The sequence below is a fragment of the Pseudophryne corroboree genome, chromosome 1, assembly GCF_028390025.1.
Source record: "Pseudophryne corroboree isolate aPseCor3 chromosome 1, aPseCor3.hap2, whole genome shotgun sequence".
Taxonomy (NCBI): domain Eukaryota; kingdom Metazoa; phylum Chordata; class Amphibia; order Anura; family Myobatrachidae; genus Pseudophryne; species Pseudophryne corroboree.
In genome coordinates, this window is record NC_086444.1 from 322,790,110 (window position 1) to 322,814,398 (window position 24,289).

Sequence of the window (24,289 nt, forward strand, 5' to 3'; positions counted from 1 at the left end):
AGTAGGGGCTGCTAAAACATCTAAGGGGCTGCTTTATTTAAAAATAAAATAAGAATAAAATAAAATAAAAAAGACACACAGGTATGCTCACATGCGTGTAACTGGGAAACACAGGAATGCTCACATACATGTAACTGGGAGCTGTGAAAAACAAAAATAAGGCATCTGCCACAAAATATGTAAATAAAAATCCAATAAAAAAATGGAAAAAAAGAAACCCATGGGATTTTCACAAAATAAGTCTTCAGACTCAGTGGAGGGGAAAATATCCAATCTTGATCATGTGGTATACATCAGTTTATTTGCATCCCAGCATTAAATTTGAGATTATCTTAATCCCTGAAAATGGAGAAGGGGGGTACAAATTTGGAGGCTTTGGTCCCTAGTTTTTCAGTTTGTCCAGTAATGTGGTAGTTATATATTTGCTTGGTTATAGTCCTTTCCGTTCCACACCAATACAGGAGTGGAGGTGAAAGCTTGTGTGTTGTTCCTGATTGTGTGTGACTTTCTAATTTTTAGCTACCTTCTTGACACTGCCCTCTTCCTCTTTCCTCTTCTCATAATGTGAAAAGTCATCAAAGAAGGAGGTGGTATGTTTGTAGCTAGCTATGATTGGGAGACCTTGGTGAGATTTTTCCAGGGGCCCACCTGTAGCTGAAATGATGGGTTAATTAAACTGTGCATGTCCTGTTTAGACAACATATGGGTGGGTGGCATGGCCCAAGACAATTCCATATTGCACCTAATTTTTTTCTTTTCAATATGTGCTCTTTGGGGCCTAGTTTTTAAAACTGCCATCCTGTCTGCCACTGCAGTGCCACTCCTAGATGGGCCAGGTGTTTGTGCCGCCCAATTGTGTCGCTTAGCTTAGTCATCCAGCGACCTTGGTGCACCTCTTTTTTTCTTTGCATTATGTGCTCTTTGGGGCCTATTTTTTTTAAAACTGCCATCCTGTCTGACACTGCAGTGCCACTCCTATATGGTCCAGGTGTTTGTGCTGCCCACTTGTCTCGCTTAGCTTAGTCATCCAACGACCTTGTTGCAACCTTTTTGCCTAAAAACAATATTGTGAGGTGTTCAGAATAGACTGGAAATAAGTGGAAATTAATGTTATTGAGGTTAATAAAACTGTAGGATCAAAATTACTCCCAAATTCTGTGATTTTAGCTGTTTTTGTTTTTTTGAAAAATCATCCAGATCCAAAACCCAAAAGGGTGGTTTTGGCAAAACCAATCCAGATCCAAAACACGAGCGGGGATCCAGATCCAAAACCAAAACATAAAACCAAAAATGTGTCCGCTGCACATCTCTAAAAAATACAAACGTATCGCAGCCGGCCTGGATGTATTTTAAGATGCCCACCGACCCACTGACCCACCTCTGGTGTGCAAAGAAACAACCATCAGATGCACATCAGTCAAACATCAACCTTCTCAATGACCCTACGGTTGTGTAGCATGGCCGCTGGAATGTTGTATTGGGACTATATATGCCAGAGATTTATTTCATGTTAATTGATTGTTTTTTTTCAATCCAATGGTGATTTATGATATTGCCAAAACATCATTATTTGACAATATTTTTAATTTAAGTTTTTTTTTTTTATATTTTCACGTCTTGTTATGTGTCCTATCTACTGCCGAGATTATTCTATTTCCACTTCTACCACTGTTTTATTGCAAATTCACATAATGTTGTGCTATCTGAAGTCTATATGTAAAGTGTGCTATCTATTTTCTTACAACTGTTGCAGAAAATCTCTGTTATTTTCTCGATAGTTCAAATGTTGCCACCAATTTTCTATATTTAATATACATAAATATACCAGTGTGGTTTTGCCAACAAACATTGTGTGTTTTACACTTGCTGAATGTAAAAGCTTAGTGATATTGGGGCCGCGGTTTCCTGAATTGATCTCTGGTGAACATAAGACCCGTTCGTTACCCCATTTGGCCTGTACAGATTCATTTAGAGGCACTGCCAATATCTAAACAGAGAGACTGTAAGATGGACATTGCTGTATAGACATCTATTGGCCTCTCTCAAAAGGCATGTACCAAAGGGGTGTTACACATTGCTATACATCCAGCCCCTATTCATATGCATACCGGTTTTCTAACACCTGTATACATGAATACTGAGCTGCCGGAATAGCACCTCCAATATAGGGCTGTCCCGGCGATGCAGACACTTTCTGGTTTATGGCTCAAGAGTACAATTGTGTGCCCAGAGGCATCGGCCAGGGCACGGACTGGAGAGGGATTTTTCAGAAAGAAGCCCATAGGCTTCTTTAGGCAATGCCATCTATAGACGGCATTAACTATTAGACAAAAGCGCTGAATAATTGGTATCTGGTATATATGGTATATTGGTGACTGGTATCTCCTACACGTCTTGAAATGCGGGAAATCCCCAATCACCAACTCTAAAACACCTCTTTAATCAGCAGCATTGCTCATGGCATTGGTTTGCTGCTGCTATGCTGGTCAGGAATGAACAGGACATGTTTCCAAGCCTTCAAGCCTCTTGACAAAGCGGTGAATAAAGATGCCAGGCAGAACCCTCAACTTGGGACCATCCAACCTAAACTTGGACAGTTTGGAGTTAGCTAAAAATAACAAAAACACATCACACTTGTGTATCCCTGGCATGCAAAAAGTTGTACTTGAGCATATAATATATGTGCTGTAACTTGAGTTTTTCCAGTTCAAGGAAGATACTTCAATAAGACATTTATGATTATTATTAATTAATGTCTATATTATAATATGCAGAGGAAATAAATAATACAGTAGAATAAAATGTGCAATTGTCATGTTGAAACCTATGATAGTTTTGCATTACACCAAGTGAGTGGTTGTTATAGATTGCAGCGATTCAGTACACTTTCCCTTAACTTGCATGTTCTGCCTTCTCTCCATACCCAGACTCCCTCTCACATGAGTTATGAGAATGTGACAGGAAACCGAACAAAGTATTAACAGGTTTCCTCCAGCGCCTTTCAAAAGTGACAATTTTTTTGTGGCTGTGTCCATAAGCACAGACTCCTTTCCAATTTATTGGGGCTCTCAATCATTATTTTCAAAACACATATTCAGGCCAGAAATCCTATCTTCTTGTTAATGTGCGGGGATGGGAGTGAGATTTGGAAGAATGCATTAGAGATTACATAAACTACAGTCCGGGCCCATTCCTTTCCTATGTCACGAATAACTATTTCCAGACATAAGATATTGCACAGATCTTCTTTATGAGATTCTCTATATCTTGCCAGCATCTTTACATCTATTGCAGATTAGGGAGCTGGGGAAATCGTACATCAAGAAAAGGTTTGTGTCGCTTTGTAAATGAATACCCTGGAGTTTAATGTTTAGATTGCAGAAGGGCTTGCTGTGACTTGGAGACTTTTTGAAAACAACTTTTTTCAGCAGCCGAATATCATATCGCTTGTGTCACAACGATTAGTACACAGGGCAGTGATGAGCATAAGTACATCGCAGACAAATTAAGTCATATTTTTTTTATGGAACCGAACCTAGAAAATTGGAAAATTGTGTTAAGTTGATAAACTACTAGTTTCGTATAGCCCCATCTATAAATATTACCTTATTGGAACTTCAGTAAATAGACCAAGCTTATTAGGTTGTTCAGAAAGTCATAAATGCCTTGATATTAATTAGATTATATAAGTTAGCTTTCCTTACACTGATCCTCTTTCTCTCAAATATTTGCCCAATCACGTTCCAGCAGACGGAGATCCCTGCACTACATTGTATGTGCTTTGCATCCTTGTCTTACAATAAAAGCAGATGATGAGGATTATTATTAATAATAATAATAATAATAATAATAATAATAATATTTATCACAGCATGCATCTGAGCTATTGTTCTGCTTAATAATGACATTTACAATAGCTATTTTTGGAACTGCTTTTAGCTGCTGTCCTGCTGCTCATGGGGCTGATCTTGAATCACACACAAACAGGGATGGGCTGGGGGGTCTAGAATGGTCATGGCACAACAAGGGGGTACAGTCATGGTTCAATGGGGCATGGCCTTGCCGCATGCCCCATCTTTCTGTTTGTCGAGCAGCCGAGCAGAGGGCCAAGAGGTGGAGCTGCTTGGCTAGAAGCCCAGATGGCCAGTCCAGCCCTGCACACAAAGCAGCTATAAGTGTGGATGGCTGCAACAGCCAGCTTTACTACCTTATGCTAATGCAAGTAACTGTACGGCTACAAGTGGAAAGCCGCACGTCCTGCTTTGCTTCCATCCACAGTCAAAACTGTCATCATTAGTAACACTTGAATTAGAACTTGCACCTGACCCCTGTTTGGTGCAAAAGATCCACCACAGTAGCAGTTCCTTCACTGTACACACAGCTCAGAATAGCATGGAACGCTAGCCACACACCAATACCACTCCCTTGAGACAGATACCTTGTGTGCAACTGCAGTGTTTCTGCCCAGGATGAGGATATCCGGCCAAGATCTATTTCACTGCGCAATTTGCTAAAATTTGCTATTTGTGGCCATACAGTGTATGGAGCTTCTTTAGACTGTGATAGAATTATGGTGTTGCAGCATACTGGTTCTAGTGCTATAATATAGCATTTTAAAAAAAATAGTGAAATAATGTATTGTGTTAGAATATATTATCAAACATGTCAGGGACTTTTTTTTACATTTGTGAAAAATCTGTTTATAATTTTTAATATATGAATTATATCACATTTTATGTACTTTAAGTCACCACACAGGTCAGAGCCACTTTGCTAATTTCCTCTGATGCCATTACTGCAACAGTGCTCATTTATGTAAAGGACACCTGTTGTCACACAAACTTTGTCACCACATGACTGTCCTAGAAGAACTACTTTTCCACCTTGCCAAGATATTGGTCCATTATCCATCACTGTCAGATACATGAATCCTTGTCATTTCTACAGATCTATCATTTTAAAGCAGTTGAATAAAGCAAATGTATTTTACTAGAGGGGCTTTGGATTCCTTTGTATGATTCTGAGTTAGCATAATTCAAAGTAAGCCATGCTAATGTATTTATTTTTAATGAGTAGAATATAATTGGAATACTCTATACAAACCATCCCCTCCTCAGGTTAAAGAAGTTCCACTGACTACCTTTCCATTTTGTTTTGTAATGACAATGATCTTAAACTGAAGTGTATGTAAGGCTCATGGGGCACCCACCGTGCCCAGAGGTTTAGAAAGGATCCTGGGAAAGCACATTTCAGCCATAAGAGGTATCCATCAGTGGCAGATTTAACCTTTGGGCTGCAGGACTGCAGCCCCCCCCCCCCCCCCCCATCCTCCCCAGGTAAAATCTGCCACCTCAGCTCAGCGCAAGGGCGTAGCTACCATAGGTGCAGGGAGTGCAGCTGAAGAGGGGCCCAGAGCTGAAGAGGGGCCCACATTCCCTGTTAAATGACATGTTTTATATACATTTTTCACTATTGGGAGTACATAATGGCCCTTACAACCTTTTGCTATGGTGCCTGCAATATTTATAGGTACAATATGCTCCTGGGCCTACTCATTGTAATGTGGTATAAAATGAACTGGAGGGCATTATAATGTTACATAATATGGACTAGGGACACTGTAATGTGGCATAATACAGTATGAAATGGGTACACTATCTAGCATACTGTGAATTGGGAAAGCTGTGTTACATAGTTTATACTGGCAGCCCTGCAATGTGACATAATATGAACTAGGGCACTGTTATGAGGCATAACAGTAACAACTGCTGCAGAAAGGTGTCTTTCTAGAAACACTGGGACAGGGGCCCCTTCAAAATTTTGCTATGGGGCCCACAAAGTTCTGGCTACGCCCCTGGCTCAGAGTCAGTGATGCCAGATGCAGTCTGTGAGATTGCACTGGCTTCACTGTGACTGGCTTCACTGTGACTGGCAGTGACTTCCTATTGGAAGTCCTACCTGCCATTCAGAGACACTACAGGCAGTTCCATTGGGAGGTGTGGGACTGCCAGACCAGGTTGCAAATAGCAGAGAGCTGGCTTCCTGTAGGTAGCCACTCTCTGCCTTTCGGGCAGCCCTGGCTGCTATCTATGGGCTGCTATTGATGACACTACTGTGCATGCACCAGTCCTCGTGTCTGTGAACTACATTGTACAGACGCTGGGACCCATCTGGCAGCAACGACAAGGGAACAGGGACCCAGCAGCACAGCCAGCGGCAGCCCCCCTCCTCCTTCGGGGTAACTATCCTGCTTTCCTTGTAGTACAGAATCCAGCCATATACCGAACAGCCAAGGCGCTGGACTCAACACTAGCAAATACTACATAGATCCATCTACCTGTGGAAATGTAATCTGTTAATACAAGATGTACAAACCTGGACTATTGAGGGTAAATATTTGGATAACCTACAATTTGAGTTGCCTGCCATGCAAAGTAGTGCAGTCTGCTGTAAAAATATAAACCCACAATACAGTGAGATTACATTCAGTACAGTAAACGTTAGCTCATTCCTCATATATAAACGTTTGACTTTCTGTCTGTGGAATCGTAATCTGTTTTTTCCCTCAATATCATTAACATAATACTATGCTTGAGCTTTTACATGACTGCATTCTACACTCCATAGTACAGATTACCATCAGCGGCTGGGATTACTTGAACATAAAGAGCTTGATATTTTTGTTTTAAGTTCTATTTCATCACTTACAGTAATGTAGCACCGTTACAATGCTTACAATTTCAGATTTGCTACTTAAACTATATTCTGTATAATGCTTTTTTCTTATGCTGCAAACAGTTGAAAGAATATTACATTTATTTTTAAGAAAAAATTTACATGGTTTGTTCTAAGGCAGTGCTATGTTTCACATGTAAAAGGCATGTATAAAGTCACATCTCCCATCAGTAATACACTACATTCTATAGATGCACTTTTTGTCAGTTATTCAAAATAATTTGCAGAACACTTGGCTGTTGAAGAACAAATGTATGGTAGAGTCCAGGGGCCTTTGTGTATCACAGTGCAGTAAGGTTTGTTTACTGAATTTTATTGTAATGTCTCAATTTTCTTTCTCAATATTCTGTAAGAAATATAAATGTGCAGTATAAATATAAAAATATAGTAACACTACATATCAATTATTAAGAAGAATACAAATTATACTTTGAAATTGACCATTACTTCTCTAGAAACATTTTTGTATAATTTGTGGCAGCTTATGGAAATTGTATAGCAACTATAAGCACATTTTAATTTACATAGCTGTATACATATTATTGCATGTGTATCAATAATTATGGTTGGTGTAATGGAAGTTATTTACAGTGGTGCATGTACCAGCCACTATGGTAGGAGTAAGGGAGTTTATTACCAGTGGTGTGTGTACCAACTATTATGGTAGGAGTAAGGGCGTTTATTACCAGTGGTGTGTGTACCAGCCATTATGGTAGGAGTAAGGGAGTTTATTACCAGTAGTGTGTGTACCAGCCATTATGGTAGGAGTAAGGGAGTTTATTACCAGTGGTGTGTGTACCAGCCATTATGGTAGGAGTAAGGGAGTTTATTACCAGTGGTGTGTACCAGCCATTATGGTATGAGTAAGGGAGTTTATTTCCAGTGGTGTGTGTACCAGATATAATGGTGGGAGTTAGGGAGTAAGGGAGATATTACTAATGGTGTGTGTTCCAGCCACATTGGTAGTTTATTATCAGTGGTGTGTACAAGAGCCTTAATGGTAGGAGTAAGTGAGCTCCTATTGGTGTGTACCATTCATAATATACCCCTTTCACAATTGGAAACGAGTCCTTCCCGAGTGGGATCCGGCATTGGACCCTAACGGCAGGCTTCCTGACCCGGCAATATGCCAAGTCGGTTGCCATAGCGGCAGGGGGTGGTGCAAGCAGCAGTGGGGAGGCGGCACTGGGAGATGAGCTCATCTCCTTGCTGCATCTACCCATGTAGTGATCGGGTCCCGGGTCGCATCGACTTGGGAACCTATTTACACTGTCACTGACCCGGTATTTAACCCAGACCAGTAATAACCCTTCTTATAACCCAGGTCGAATAACCGGGTCAGGTGACCCGGGAATTCTCCATGGTGCCATACACATCGCACAGTGACCCATGTCAATATGTCGGGTCGATACTGGGTTATTTTTGCGATGTGAAAGGGGTTATTGTGGGAGTAAAAGAGTTTATTACTAGTGATGTGTGTATTGTACCAGCCATGATGATGGGAGTAACAGAGGGGTATGGGTCGTTGGGTCGACACAACTTAGGTCGACAGTCATTAGGTAGACCACTATTGGTCGACACGCATTAGGTCGACATGGTCATTAAGTCGACATGTACTATGAGGTTTTTTTTTTTACTTTTTTGGGTATTGTTTTCTTTGTAAAGTGACCGGGAACCCCAATTAGTGCACCATGGCCCCTCACATGGCTCACTTTGCTTGCCATGCTTCGGGCAAGTTACCATTCCCAATCGTAGTCCATGTTGATCGTAAAGTATGAAAAAGTCAACCTTTTGAACTGTCGTCCTAGTACACGTCAACATAATGACCATGTTGACCTAGTGATCCTGTCAACCTAAAGCATGTCGACCAATAGTGGTCGACCGAATGACTGTCGACCTAAGTGATGTCGACCTAATGAGCGTATCCTGTAACAGAGTTTATTACTAGTGTGTTTATACCCCAGACTCCCACCGGCTGAGAAAACCTTATTTATTTATTTAAATAACAGTATGTAAGTCCAGGGGCATCACTGGGGTCAGTAACACCTGGTGTGCTACACAGCCCTGTGTTTGTCTGAAAAGGGGGCGCCTCATGAAAAGGGGACATGACCTTGCAACCCAACTCCATTTTCACCACTTCATGGTCGTGCTCAGTATTCCCAGAAATGCCAGGCTGCCCGTGGAGACTCGTCTGTCTGCAGCACCTGGCTGCTGGTTACTATGGAGGAGCTGAAAGTTTGGTGTCTCCACGTGGATGGTGACACACAGGTGCGGTCGAGCCCCCCGCACCTCCTTAGTGACCCCTCTGTGTAAGTTTAGGGGAGAGAGAGATAAGCGGGCAGAAATATTTGTGCACATAAAAGGGAAGGCTTGTGTGTCTAGGGAAAAGAGAATAAAATACTTTTTTTTACAGAAAGTAATGTAAAAGTTTGTTGAATATTTGTTCATGAACATGAATCTCTCTGATCTAGAAAAACCTAAGCCCTAGCAATAACTATATACCGTTGTGCCTATTATTTTAAATAACAAAACATATTTGTTTTCTGCTTTCACACTATAGCACTGGAAACTACAGTAATCATTTGGGGTTGAATATTTATATAAATACAGTATATGTTATACTCACAGTCTCTTGCAATCACTTTTTGGTTGTTAGTTTATCTCTAAATCCACTTATGTGCTGTAAGTCCTGCAGCACTTTATCTTTTGTGTAGCAAATACAGCAATAATACACCCCGAACAGAAATGGAGCTCAGGATTCAAATGACTTCTAGATTTCAGCCCTGTGGCTTTGTGTGGTTTATTACCAAAACCTTGGTTCACATAAACTTTACCATTAAATAAAATCTACTTTTCATTAGAAATTATAGCTGCAGTCCAAGGTCAGATGTGCTTTAATAGAACTGAAAACTGTAGCTTGGTATTTTCTGGGTGTTTTTCTCATGGAATGTCCCAAGAGCTGCAAATCACAGCAATGGGTGCAATGCGTGGGAGGTAAATTCCAGACTAATCTAGAAAATTACCCCTAAAGTCGATTTCTGGCAACCATGGATAGGAGACAAAGAGCACTTGTAGAAGTTATGGATCTTCTTATAATTACTTTGCAGGTTTACCCTATCTAGTTAATTTCAGGTTACTGAAAACAATGGAAAGTCTTAAAGAGCTGCTATAAATATTCAGTATTCAGTAGACAAACCAATTAAACAGTGTATGTGACTTTCCTGCAAATTGTTAAACCATTAACAGTCTCAAGTCCCTTCTTCTAGCACAAGGACGTTAATGGTTTTATCCTGATATTCTGCAACATGTACAGATGGAGCCTCCTTTAACTTGGCTAGCTGAGGCTTTAGTCACGATCGGGCATACGCAGTGTGCCTGGGCGCAAGGAGACTTGCCTAGTCGTATATAGGCGAATAGAGCATTTGGCATTACCTTTAAATGTAATACCTGCGATCATCCACCAGAAATAACCATTGCGCATGAGTGTGGTCTCCATTAAAATACAATACTGAACTACAGCGTAAGAACTACTTTACTGATTGCGTCTCATTATGCTACAATATGCTACAGTATGTCATACAGTATATTACAGTGTACAGATGCAAATACAGTAGTATAGTATATACAGACGCAAACAAACGTGATAAAGCCACAGTATAGTCCAATGACGTTAGGAATATGTGAGCATCCAAGTCCCACAGACAAATCAACAAATAAAAACAGAAGTGTATACAGACGCAAACGAACATGTTTCAGGTACAGTGTGGTCTATTGATGTTAGGGATATGTTAGCATCCAAATCCCGTAGCCATTACGGCATAATCAAAACCAATGGGCTTATGCATCTGTCATGCGGCGACATGTCCGAGGGGTGAAGTGTGCTGCTTCTCAAGCTTAGAGTCCCGGGTTCGATTCCCAAAGTGCAAATCATGTTAGTTTTTTCCTGACACTTTATTATTTTTTTCTTTTTGTATCTATTGTACTGTACTATTCCTTCCCATTCAATAGAAGTGTGCACACAAGTTTTACATAAAGCAGGGCAAATCTGCAGGAGCGTATCTACTGTAAAATACACAGCGGCTATGAGGACAAGGTTCTGTGCACCTTACGGTACACATACAATTCTGTAGCAGGCCAGACTTGATTGAAATAGCTACCACCCATGACCCTTTGCCTCGTGGAAGCCCTCAGCTATGGAGCCAGGGACTGCATAGGTTTTGCAAGTTACAGGGCAATGCTGAAGGAGCGTCACAATACCCTAGCTAAAATACACAGGGTTGATAGGACTAGTCGACCTCTATGCACATTACGATACACCAGACTTGCTTCCGCCTGTGACCCTTAGCCCCGTGGCAGCCCTCAGACATGGAGCGAGTGATGGCACAGGTTTTGCAGGCTACAGGGCAATGCTGAAGGAGCGACTGAATCCCCTAGCTAAAATAATACACAGGGGTTATAAGGATAAGCGAGTGAGCTCTATGCACATTACGATACACCGGACTCGATCTCATAGCAAGTTGACAAAATGGCTGCCGCCCGTTATCACTTGCTCCGTGGAAGCCGTCAGCTATGGATCCAGCGACGGCATAGGTTTTGCAAGTTACAGGGCAATGCTGAAGGAGCGTCTCAATACCCTAGCTAAAATACACAGGGGCAAAGAGGTCCCATAGAATGATCAATTAATAAATATAGTGTATACAGACACAAAACAAGCATTTAAGCTACAGTACAGTATGGTCCATTGAAGTCAGGGATACAGTACAGTACGTGAGCGGCCAAGTCCTGTAGCCATTAGGGCATAATCTAAAACCAATGGCAAGGGATCACTGCTTACTGTACATTTAGACATGAGCTTGTGTATCTGTCATGAGGCGTGCGCATGCCTTTTTTTCCCTGACACTTTATTTTTTTCTATTGTAATATACTGTACTGTACTGTTTCTTTACATTCAATAGAAATACTGTATGCACACAAGTTTTACATGAATCAGGGCAATACTGCAGGAGCATCTCATTACGCTATCTAAAATACACCAAGACTATGGGTGGGGATCAGGGGCGGATCCAGAAGAAAATGAAAGAGTGGGCACCATGAGAGGGGAATGGTAATAGTTATATTTACATGCACCTAAGGCATGGGTGCTCCCAGATAAGGGGTGTGGTATCACAGAGGGCGTGGCCTCACAGAATACGCCATCAGGTAATGATTGGCTGTAGGAGCACATCCTGGTTTATTGCCAATGTTTCACCCTGATGAAAAGGCTGATTGGGCCTTGAAATGTTGGTCACCTATTCCATTAGTTATGGGAGCCTGGAAGACACCACCCCAGCACAATATAATTATTAAAGTTTTTAGTTGGTGGTGGAAGGTGCAGCATACCTTGTTTTGGGCACTGCACTGAGTCTCAGACTGCAGGACATGAACTGCCCATCTTTGATTAGCAGAAGCAGCCAACTGGATCTCCAACAGGCAGCATAAGACATCTGCAGGACAGCCCTGGCACAATCACATGGGCCGCTTTCTCAAAGCTGAGGCTGAGTTTGACTGCACCTAGCATGGTGGTAAAGGAAGGAGGAAGCGCTGGGAAACTGTGCAGTGCAGTGATGGCTAATGAAGCCTTCTGCACCGTCATAAGTAACAGTCTTACTCAATGCTGGCATTTGAACCCCGCGCCTGGGCTGGACTCTGGCCGGCTGGCAGTGGGGGAGGTAGGTTGCAGTGTGAGCAGGGGGAGGCTGGAGCTGCAGCTCCAGCCTCCCCATTGGTTACCACACAGACTTGCTGTTAGAGCCGCGGCGGGTCCTAGTGCCTGCCGGCTCTTTTATCAAATACGACTGACAGAAATAGCAGTAGTGCTGCTGCTGTTCTCCTTTTGAAAAAAATAGTCAGAAATGACAGGGGGGCACGGGCCCGAGTGCCCCCCCCCTTGATCCACCTATGGTGGGCTTACAGTTTGTGAGTCCTGTCACCATAAGCTGTCTGCTGTACTGTACAGTACAGCAGATTTGCATCTGGGATGCATTTGTGTGTTTGTAATAAAAAAACTTTTTTTTACTGTACATTTAGTGTATACAGTATACAGTACCTCTAATACACATTTCCCATGGAAAAGACTGTACAGTCCTGTAGTCCTGTACAGTATTGTACATGGAGCATTTTCTTTACTGATCCATTTATTTTATTTTTTTTACTTCACACTGTACACGGAAACTTCGGTCCTCCAGCTGTTGTTGAATGAACTACACATACAGTACCAGCCATGCTAAAACTGTTGCAGGGCATGCTGGGATGTTTAGTTCAACAACAGCTGGAGGACTGAGGGTTTCCCATCCCTGGTGTACAGTATTGAACAGTGTTTCTTTGGAAACTGACTTACTGTACAGTATATTTATAGACCAGCCTACTGTACACCCAACAATTTTGTTTGCCATAATACAGTAGAATACTGTATGTATAAAGTACCATATTAAAGAAGCAACTTAAGAAAAATCACAAAGCATGGCTACTGTACTGTAAATCCTCTTATAATCTGAGATTTCAAGCCGTGCCATATTGTACATGGCAGGATAAAGTAGATACTGTACAGTACTGTATGTACAGTACAGTGTGGACAGATCTCTACTGTATGCATTCAATTCTAAATGCAATTTAGAGTAACCTTGTCCAAAATCTTTTGTCTGTTTAACTGAAGACTAGATGGGCCAAGTGGTTCTTACAGTATCTTCCATCTAAATGTATGTTTCTTTGTACAGTACCTACTGTAGTATTAATAAAACATTTGTACCTCACACTTCCGTGTATTAGCAGACATTGAGATACTGTACAGTACAGTATGAAGCTTGCTGGTACACAGGATGTGTTCTCTACCGAGGGGGAGGGGGGGGGGGGCTAGGAGGGGTTTGCTTTGAGTCGGGACTGCTTTGCACAAATACTGTACAGTAGCAGTCATAATGTACCTGTATTGACTGGCGCAAATCACTGTCCTTACAAACTCCTTGTTGTAACCCAGGCTGCTGTTAACATTCTGAGAGATTTGATTTAATGTACTGTATGATGCAGGTGATTAGGAGATAAGAATTGCAATTTGGTGACTCCTGCAATATCCGTGAGGGTAGGCAACTACTGTACTGTATGAACCATCAGAATATGTTTGGAGAGGAATTACCCTCCACTGCATAAAGGAAGCACTCAGTACAATTGTGCAAAGTTCTCAAATGCTTTTTTATTGCATAAAATAATTAAGCTCATGTGTAAAAGTACTGTAAGCAGCGATTCCTTCCCATTGGTGTTTGTTTATGCCATTAAGGGACTTGGACACTCATATAGTACAAAAATAGAGATGTGCGGCTGGCACTTTTTGTGTTTTGTGTTTTGTGTTTTGGTTCTAATTCCACTTTTGTGTTTTGGTTTTGGCTTGGTTTTGCCAAAACCACCCTTTCGTGTTTTGGTTTTGGATCTGGATGATTTAAAAAAACAACAACATAAAAACAGGTAAAATGACAGAATTTGGGAGTAATTTTGCTCCTACGGTATTATTAACTTCAATAACATTAATTTCCACTCATTTCCAGTCTATTCTGAGCACCTCACACCTCACAATATTGTTTTTAGGCCTAAAAGTTGCACCGAGGTGGCTGTATGAACAAGCTAGGCGACACAAGTGTGCAGCACAAACACCTGGCCCATCTAGGAGTGGCACTGCAGTTGCAGACAAGATGGCACTATTCAAAAACTAGTCCCCAAACAGCACATGGTGCAAAGAAGAAAAAGAGGTGCACCGAGGCTGCTGTATGACTAAGCCAAGCGGCACAAACACCTGGCCCATCTAGGAGTGGCACTGCAGTGTCAGACAGTATGGCACTTTTCAAAAACTAGGCCCCAAACAGCACCTCATGCAAAGATGTAGAAGTGGTGCAATGAGGTAGCTGTGTGACTAAGCCAAGCGACACAAACAATTCCCACTGGAATTATACGTCCAAATCACTGGAATTATATGTCCAAATCACTGGAATTAAATGGAAAAATCACTGGAATTATATGTCCAAATCACTGTAATTATACGTCCAAATCACTGGAATTATACGTCCAAATCAGTGGAATCAAATGGCAAAATCACTGGAATTATATGTCAAAATCACTGGAATTTTACGGCCAAATCACTAAAATTATGCGTCCAAATCACTGAAATTAAATGGCAAAATCACTGTAATTATACTGCAAAATCACTGGAATTATACTACAAAATCACTGGAATTATACGTCCAAATCATTGGAATTAAATGGCAGTACAACTGGACATATACGGAAGTGTCAGATAGGATGACACTTTAAAAAAATAGTCCCCAAACAGCACATCATGCCAAGAAGTAAAAGAGGGCAACAAGGTAGCTGTATGACTAAGCTAAGTGACACAAGTGTGAGGCACAAACACCTGGCCCATCTAGGGTTGGCTCTGCAGTCCCACTGCACTATTGGGGATACCAGACGCATATCTAACACCAGCATAGTTGTTATGGCCTCAGTAATCGGCTTTGCAATGGGGTATATATATATACGTCAGTATCACTGGACTGGATTTATACGCCTGTACCACTGTAATTATACGGCAGGATTACTGGAATTATACATCAGGATCACTGGAATTAAATGGCAAAATCACTGGAATTATACGTCCAAATCACTGGAATTAAATGGCCAAATCACTGGAATTATACTGCAAAATCACTGTAATAATACTGCAAAATCACTGGAATTATACGTCCAAATCACTGGAATTATACGTCAAAATCACTGGAATTAAATGGCAGTACCACTGGACATATACGGAAGTGTCAGACAGGAGGGCACTTTAAAAAAATAGCCCCCAAACAGCACATGATGCAAAGAAGAAAAACAGGTGCACCGAGGTTGCTGTATGACTAAGCTAAGCAACATAACTACCTCGCCCATCTAGTAGTGTCACACAGTGGCTGAATGTCGAGAGTGGGACGCAGTTGTTCGGTCCACTGACAGCATCTCCAGCACGCCCCTGTCATTTAAAAAAAATTCTGCAATTGGTGGACTTATATGGCAGTAAATATATTATAAAAAGAGCGCTAGACACCTGCAGTGTCTATAAACTAATTGTGCAGTTTCAGATAACAATTATACCAACATAGTGTGTATAGAAAAAGTGCATCAAATATTTTTTATATATATTATAAACAATTTATTGCACATAAAAAGATAGATATTATAATCTTTAACAAACTTTTATGTTAATCACTGATTCACATAAATGGAAACACTCAAAAGGCTATATAAATACTATAAAAATAGCTATTGGGACAGTCCTTGGTCTCCAACTCCAATGAGACACATGTGTTGCCGCTCCTAATAAAATAATTTAATTTTGTGTCAAATGACCATACCTTCTGATGAAACCGTTCAATTGATATAACGGAGAAACGCGTTAAGGACACTTCCATACTTTATTTGGGAACACTTATGTCTGGGACCACGGAACCGTTATCTTGGTAAAGCATCTCCAACATACACCTCGGTGAGGAGCTCCTTTAATAGTACCAACGAGGAGAACTAATCAAAAGTTCAGCACTTGAACCGGAGTCTGGATATAATAACGGTACAGAAGCACTAACTCTATAGTCATTTGACACAAAGTAAAAATCTTTTATTAGGAGCGGCAACACATGTATCTCATTGCAGTTGGAGACCAAGGATTATCCCAATAGCTATTTTTATAGTATTTATATAGCCTTTTGAGTGTTTCCATTTATGTGAATCAAGTGCTGAACTTTTGATTAGTTGGAATAAATCAATATTTGCTAATGCTGTATTTCAATGTACCGGAGTTTAGATGAGGAATATCGTGCAATAATGGTGCTCACCTCCCCAGCCGCAGACGTCCAGATATTGTGCTCTGGAAAATGCAGTGCTCGGCTGCGGCAGCTGCTCGATGTTCCTTTGCCGGAGTCGCGTATTCCCGGAGTGATTGGAGCCTCACGTACTGGCCTCAGTACTTCCACGCCGCTCAGTTTCTCCTTGTTGGTACTATTAAAGGAGCTCCTCACCGAGGTGTATGTTGGAGATGCTTTACCAAGATAACGGTTCCGTGGTCCCAGACATAAGTGTTCCCAAATAAAGTATGGAAGTGTCCTTAACGCGTTTCTCCGTTATATCAATTGAACGGTTTCATCAGAAGGTATGGTCATTTGACACAAAATGAAATTCTTTTATTAGGAGCGGCAACACATGTGTCTCATTGGAGTTGGAGACCAAGGACTGTCCCAATAGCTATTTTTATAGTATTTATATAGCCTTTTGAGTGTTTCCATTTATGTGAATCAGTGATTAACATATAAGTTTGTGAAAGATTATAATATCTAGCTTTTTATGTGCAATAAATTGTTTATAATATATATAAAAAATATTTTATGCACTTTTTCTATACATACTATGTTGGTATAATTGTTATCTGAAACTGCACAATTAGTTTATAGACACTGCAGGTGTCTAGCGCTCTCTTTATAATATATTTGGTATTCACGTATAGTTTACTTCTAGCTATAAGTGGGAGCAGCTTGTTTTTAATAAGAGGCAATTGGTATAAAATCATTGGTCCCTTTTCATAATTAGAATTGGGCAATATTTATTAAAATCTCTTATAGTGGTGTGCCTGAATTATTGTCTACCCACAGAGGGGAGTGATATTGAACTGACCACCCGGGTCATCTGTGTGTACACAAGGATTGTTTATATTATGTGGCAGTACCCCAGGACTAATACAGCAGTACCCCTGCACTCATACGGCAGTGTCAGACAGGATGGCATTTTCCAAAAACTAGGCCCTAAACAGAAAAGATGTCAAAGAGGTGCAATGAGGTAGCTGTATGACTAAGCCAAGCGACACAAACAATTACCACTGGAATTATACATCCAAATCACTGGAATTAAATGGCAAAATCACTGGAATTAAATGGCAAAATCACTGGAATTATAAATCCAAATCACTGGAATTAAATGGCAAAATCACTGGAATTATACTGCAAAACCACTGTAATAATACTGCAAAATCACTGTAATTATACGTCCAAATCACTGGAATTAAATGGCGAAATCCCTGGAATTAAATGGCAAAATCACTGGAATTATACGTCCAAATCACTGGAATTAAATGGCAAAATTACTGGAATTACATTGCAAAACCACTGTAATAATACTGCAAAATCACTGTAATTATACGTCCAAATCACTGGAATTAAATGGCGAAATCACTGGAATTAAATGGCAAAATCACTGGAATTATACGTCCAAATCACTGGAATGAAATGGCAAAATTCGGTATTGCCTTCCTAGTGAAGTGGAATCTAGATGGGATTTGGTACTGGGGACACAATACCTCCATCAATTGTCTAAATCCCACTGCACTAATGGCGGATACCGGACGCACGTCTAACACCAACATAAGTGTCAAGGCCTCAGTTATGAGGGCTTCCATCGTCATGTGAAGCTGATCCACTAGTCATGAACATAGGCTCCTTGCCACTCCGTGTCGTAAATGGCATATTGGCAAGTTTACGTTTCTCCTCAGACCATTTAAATTTCTTTTTACTGAATTTTGGCTTTTGGGACTTTACATGCCCTCTACTATCACATTGGGCTTCGGCCTTGGCAGACGACGTTGATGGTATTTCATCGTCTATGTCATGGCTAGTGGCAGCAGCTTCAGCACTAGGAGGAAGTGGTTCTTTCTCTTTCCCTATTTTATCCTCCAAATTTTTGTTCTCCATAATTTTTTTGGAGTTATATAACACATTATGCGGCACAGGAATGACTGATGGCTGATGGCCAGGACACTACCACTGGTCTGATGCAGCACAACACAGCAACACTGTAAGGGACTTGTTGTTGTTATTATTATTATAATATGGCAGCAGTGGACAAACTGTATAGCAGCAGCGTATATGACTGTGACTGCCTGGTCACTGGAATGACTGATGGCCAGGACACTACCACTGGTCTGATGCAGCACAACACAGCAACACTGTAAGGGACTTGTTGTTGTTATTATTATTATAATATGGCAGCAGTGGACAAACTGTATAGCAGCAGCGTATATGACTGTGACTGCCTGGTCACTGGAATGACTGATGGCCAGGACACTACCACTAGTCTGATGCAGAACAACATAGCAACACTTTAAGGGACTTGTTGTTATTATTATTATTATTATTATTATTATTATACGGCAGCAGTGGACATATAGCAGCAGCGTATACCACTGTGACTGCCTGGTCACTGGAATAACTGTTGGCCAGGACACTACCACTGGTCTGATGCAGCACAACACAGCAACACTATAAGGGACTTATTATACAGCAGCACTGTACATATGGCAGCAGAGGACACCACCACTGAACTGATGCAGCACAACACAGCACCACTGGACAGCACTGGATATATGGCAGCAGAGGACACAAGCAGTGTGACTGGACAGATTCAGCACAAGACACGTACACTGAGAGAACGGAGACACGTCCTCTCTCTACACTCTCCAATGCCAGAGTGAAAATGGTGGGGACGCGCGGCTCCTTATATGGAATTCAAACCCAGCGAGAATCTGACAACAGGATGATGACGTTTTGCCTCATTCTGGTTTCTGAGTCAGGCGGGAAAACCCGAGCCTGGCTCGGAACCGGACTCCAATGGTGAAGTCCAGTACGGTTCAGTTCTCTGAGAACCGAACCCGCTCATCTCTATGCAAAACATACAGTATACTGTACATACTTTAACGTCAATGAACTAAATTATTACTTTCACACATTAGTTGCGTCTGCATACACTATATTAATTTCTACGCCTATTGCTTTGTCTACGGGATTTGGGTGCTCACTTTCAGTAACACGGCAATTGACAAGTGTTTTAATCCGTTCGTTTGCGTCTGTATAAACTATATATATATTTTTAAATTTACTTTTTCCATCTGACCATTTGCCAGAGCTTGTACTGTAGATTATTCCGCTGCTATTCGCTCTAAAGTACTGGATTAGTGGAGCATTAGCCACCCAGTGGTAGAGATGTGTATTGCATGCTGAGTATGTAGTCGTGCCTCAACGAGCCTGTCCATGATTAAACTCAGCAACCTAAGCTATCGCCTATGTGCGACTAAACCTCCATTTAGGCGGAGAAACAGCCAAGATAACGGAGGCTCCATCTGTAATAATATTATATAATGTATAATGACACTAAAAGAGCGGGCGTTCCTTGTGCAGACTCTTTGTGGGCCCCCTCCACTCTTTGGTGCTGTGAACTCTGCACATCTGCAGGTCTCTGAAAACATGGCGCCCTCCATGTTCCTTGAGACAAATCTGTACTGCGCATGCACAAATCAATAGGATCTATGAATGACACAATCTTGAGAAAAAATACTGCATAGACACTAGAGATGAGCGGGTTCGGTTCCCTGAGAACCGAACCCCACCGAACTTCACACTCCGAGTCCGGATCCGATTCCGGCTAGGGTTTTCCCGCCAGACTCGGAAACCAGAATGAGGCAAAACGTCATCATCTTGCTGTCAGATTCTCGCAGGTTTTGGATTCCATATAATGAGCCACGCGTCGCCACCATTTTCACTCCAGTCCTGGAGAGTGTAGCGAGAGGACGTGTCTCCTCAGTGTCTGTGCGGGAAAGTAACGTGGCTCGTGGGGTGGTGACCTGCTTTTATGTATCATTCCAGTGGTGGTGTCTTGTGCTGCATCAGTTCAGTGAGGGTGTCTTGTGCTGCATCAGTCCAGTCACAGTGGTGGTGTCCTGTGCTGCCATAAGTCCAATGCTGCTGTGTAAGTCCAGTCCAGTGGTACTGTCTTGTGCTGCATCATTCCAGTGGTGGTGTCTTGTGCTGCATCAGTCCAGTCACTCCAGTGGTGGTGTCTTGTGATGCCATAAGTCCAGTGCTGCTGTATAAGTCCAGTCCAGTGGTGCTGTCTTGTGCTGCATCAGTCCAGTGGTGCTGTCCTGTGCTGCCATAAGTCTAGTGGTGGTGTCCTGTGCTGCCATAAATCCAGTGGTGCTGCTGTATAAGCCCAATCCAGTGGTACTGCCGTATAGGTCCAGTCCAGTGGTGCTGCCATAAAAGTCCAGTCCAGGGGTGCTGCCGTATAAGTCCAGTTGTGCTGCCGTATAAGTCCAGCCCAGCAGTGTTGCCATATAAGTCCAGCGATACTGCCGTATAAGTCTAGGGGTACTGCCGTATAAGTCCAGTGGTACTGCTGTATACGTCCAGCGGTACTGCCGTATAAGTACAGTGGTGCTGTGTAAGTCCAGTCCAGTGGTGCAGTCTTGTGCTGCATCAGTCCAGTCACTCCAGTGGTGGTGTCCTCGGCTGCCATAAGTCCAGTGGTGCTTCCATATAAGTCCAGTCCAGCGGTGCTGCCGTATAAGTCCAGGGGTACTGCCGTATAAGTCCAGGGGTACTGCCGTATAAGTCCAGTGGTGCTGTATAAGTCCAGTCCAGTGGTGCTGTCTTGTGCTACATCAGTCCAGCCTCTCCAGTGGGGGTGTCCTGTGCTTCCATTAGTCCAGTGGTGCTGCCAAATAAGTGCAGTCCAGTGGTGCTGCCATATAAATCCAGGGGTACTGCCATATAAGTCCAAGGGTACTGCCATATAAGTCCAGCTGTACTGCCATATAAGTTCAGGGATACTTCTGCCTAAGTCCAGGGGTACTGCCGTATAACTCCAGCGATACTTCCGTATAACTCCAGCAGTACTGCCGTAGAAGTCCAGTGGTGCTGTCCTGTGCTGTATATTATTTACTCCAAATAAATAGGTTATTAATATTTAATCCAAATATTTTTTATAGGGTTTGCCCTGTGTGGCGTAGGGGTATGCTCTCCCATGCTGCATATTGTTATATAACTCCAGAAAAATAATGGAGAACAAAAATTTGGAGAATAAAATAGGGAAATATCAAGAACCACTTCCTCCTAGTGCTGCTGCTGCTGCTGCCACTAGTCATGACATAGACGACAAAATGCCATCAACGTTGTCTGCCAAGGCCGATGCCCAATGTCATAGTAGAGGGCATGTAAAATCCAAAAAACCAAAGTTCAGTAAAATGACCCCAAAAAATAAATTTCAGTCGTCTGAGGAGAAATAAACTTGCCAATATGCCATTTATGACACGGAGTGGCAAGGAACGGCTAAGGCCCTGGCCTATGTTCATGACTAGTGGTTCAGCTTCACATGACGATGGAAGCCCTCATCATCCCGCTAGAAAAATGAAAAGAGTTAAGCTGGCAAAAGAACAGCAGAGAACTGTGCGTTCTAAGATAGTATCACAAATCCCCAAGGAGAATCCAAGTGTGTCGGCGGTTGAGATGTCTGACCCTCCCAACACTAGACAGGAAGAGGTGGCTCCTTCCACCATTTGCATGCCCTCTGCAAGTGCTGGAAGGAGCACCCACAGTCCAGTTTCTGATATTCAAATTGAAGATGTCCCTGTTGAAGTACACCAGGATGAGGAGGAAGTTGACAATGAGGATTCTGATGGTGATGTGGTTTGTTTGAATAAGGCACCAGTGGAGACAGTTGTTGTCCGTGGGATAAGAAAGCCCATTGTCATGCCCGGGCAAAATACCAAAAAAGCCACTTCTTCATTGTGGAATTATTTCTCTAAAAATTCGGACAGCATGTGTAAAGCCATGTGTTGCCTTTGTCAATCCGTAATAAGTAGGGGTAAGGACGTTAACCACCTAGGAACATCCTCCCTTATACGTTACCTGCAGCGCATTCACCAGAAGTCATTGTCAAGTGACAAATTAAATTAAATTAAAGTACATTGGCCCTCATTCCGAGTTGTTCGCTCGCTAGCTGCTTTTAGCAGCATTGCAAACGCTAAGCCGCCGCCTACTGGGAGTGTATCTTAGCTTAGCAGAATTGCGAACGAAAGATTCGTAAAATTGCGAATAGAAATTTTTTAGCAGTTTCTGAGTAGCTCGACACTTACTCTGCCACTGCGATCAGTTCAGTCAGTTTCGTTCCTGGTTTGACGTCACAAACACACCCAGCGTTCGCCCAGACACTCCCCCGTTTCTCCAGCCACTCCCGCGTTTTTCCCAGAAATGGCAGCGTTTTTTCACACACACCCATAAAACGACCAGTTTCCGCCCAGAAACACCCACTTCCTGTCAATCACACTCCGATCACCAGAACGATGAAAAATACTCGTAATGCTGTGAGTAAAATACCTAACTGTTGAGTAAAATAACTTAGCGCATGCGCTCTGCGAACATTGCGCATGCGCAGTAAGTGACTAATCGCAATATAGAGAAAATCGGCAACGAGTGAACAACTCGGAATGAGGGCCATTGTCAAGTATGTGCTGTTTGGGGACTAGTTTTTAAAACTGCCATCCTGTCTGCCACTGCAGTGCCACAATTGTGTCACTTAGCTTAGTCACCCAGCGACCTCGGTGCACCTCTTTTTTTTTCTTTGCATGATGTGCTCTTTGGGGCCTAGTTTTTAAAAGTGCCATCCTGTCTGCCCTGCAATGCATCTCCTAGATGGGCCAGGTGTTTGTGACGCCCACTTGTGTCGCTTAGCTTAGTCATCGGGCGACCTCGGTGCACCTCTTTAATTTCTTTGCATTATGTGCTCTTTGGGGCCTAGTTTTTAAAACTGCTATTCTGCCTGTCACTGCAGTGCCACTACTGGATGGGCCAGGTGTTTGTGCCGCACACTTGTGTCACTTAGCTTAGTCACCCAGCGACCTCGGTGGACCTTCATTTCTTTCTTTGCATGTTGTGCTCTTTGGGGCCTAGTTTTTAAAACTGCCATCCTGTCTGCCACTGCAGTGCCACTCCTAGATGGGCCAGGTGTTTGTACCGCCCACTTGTGTCGCTTAGCTTAGTCATCTAGTGACCTCGGTGCAACCTTTTGGCCTAAAAATAATATTGTGAGGTTTGAGGTATTTAGAATAGACTGGAAATTAGTGTAAATGAATGTTATTGAGGTTAATAATACCGTAGGATCAAAATTTCCCCCAAATTCTGTGATTTTAGCTTTCTTTATGTTTTTTCCCCAAAAATCATCCAGATCCAAAACCAAAACCAAAATCCGGAAAGGGTGGTTTTAGCAAAACCAATCCAGATCCAAAACACAAGCTTGGATCCAGATCCAAAACAGAAAACGCCGCAAATCTCTAATAGACACACACACAAAAATGATCATAATGCTAAATTATTGGTCATTTTTTGTATATATTTGTCATGGAAATGAAACCATTACATGACAACATTTACGGAATTTTTAATAAATAGAGGTCAGCTCAGGTGAATTGTTTTTAGAATTTGTCTACATATGGAAATACAGGTTGAGTATCCCTTATCCAAAATGCTTGGGACCAGAGGTATTTTGGATATGGGATTTTTCCGTATTTTGGAATAATTGCATACTATAATGAGATATCATGGTGATGGGACCTAAATCTAAGCACAGAATGCATTTATGTTACATATACACCTTATACACACAGCCTGAAGGTCATTTTAGCCAA

General features: G+C 42.0%; 1 protein-coding gene across 1 annotated transcript in view; it reads left to right on the forward strand.

The window, feature by feature from the left end:
- Positions 1-24,289, forward strand: part of TMEM132B (transmembrane protein 132B) — a 926,737-nt gene that overhangs the window by 488,717 nt on the left and 413,731 nt on the right. The window lies entirely within an intron of this gene.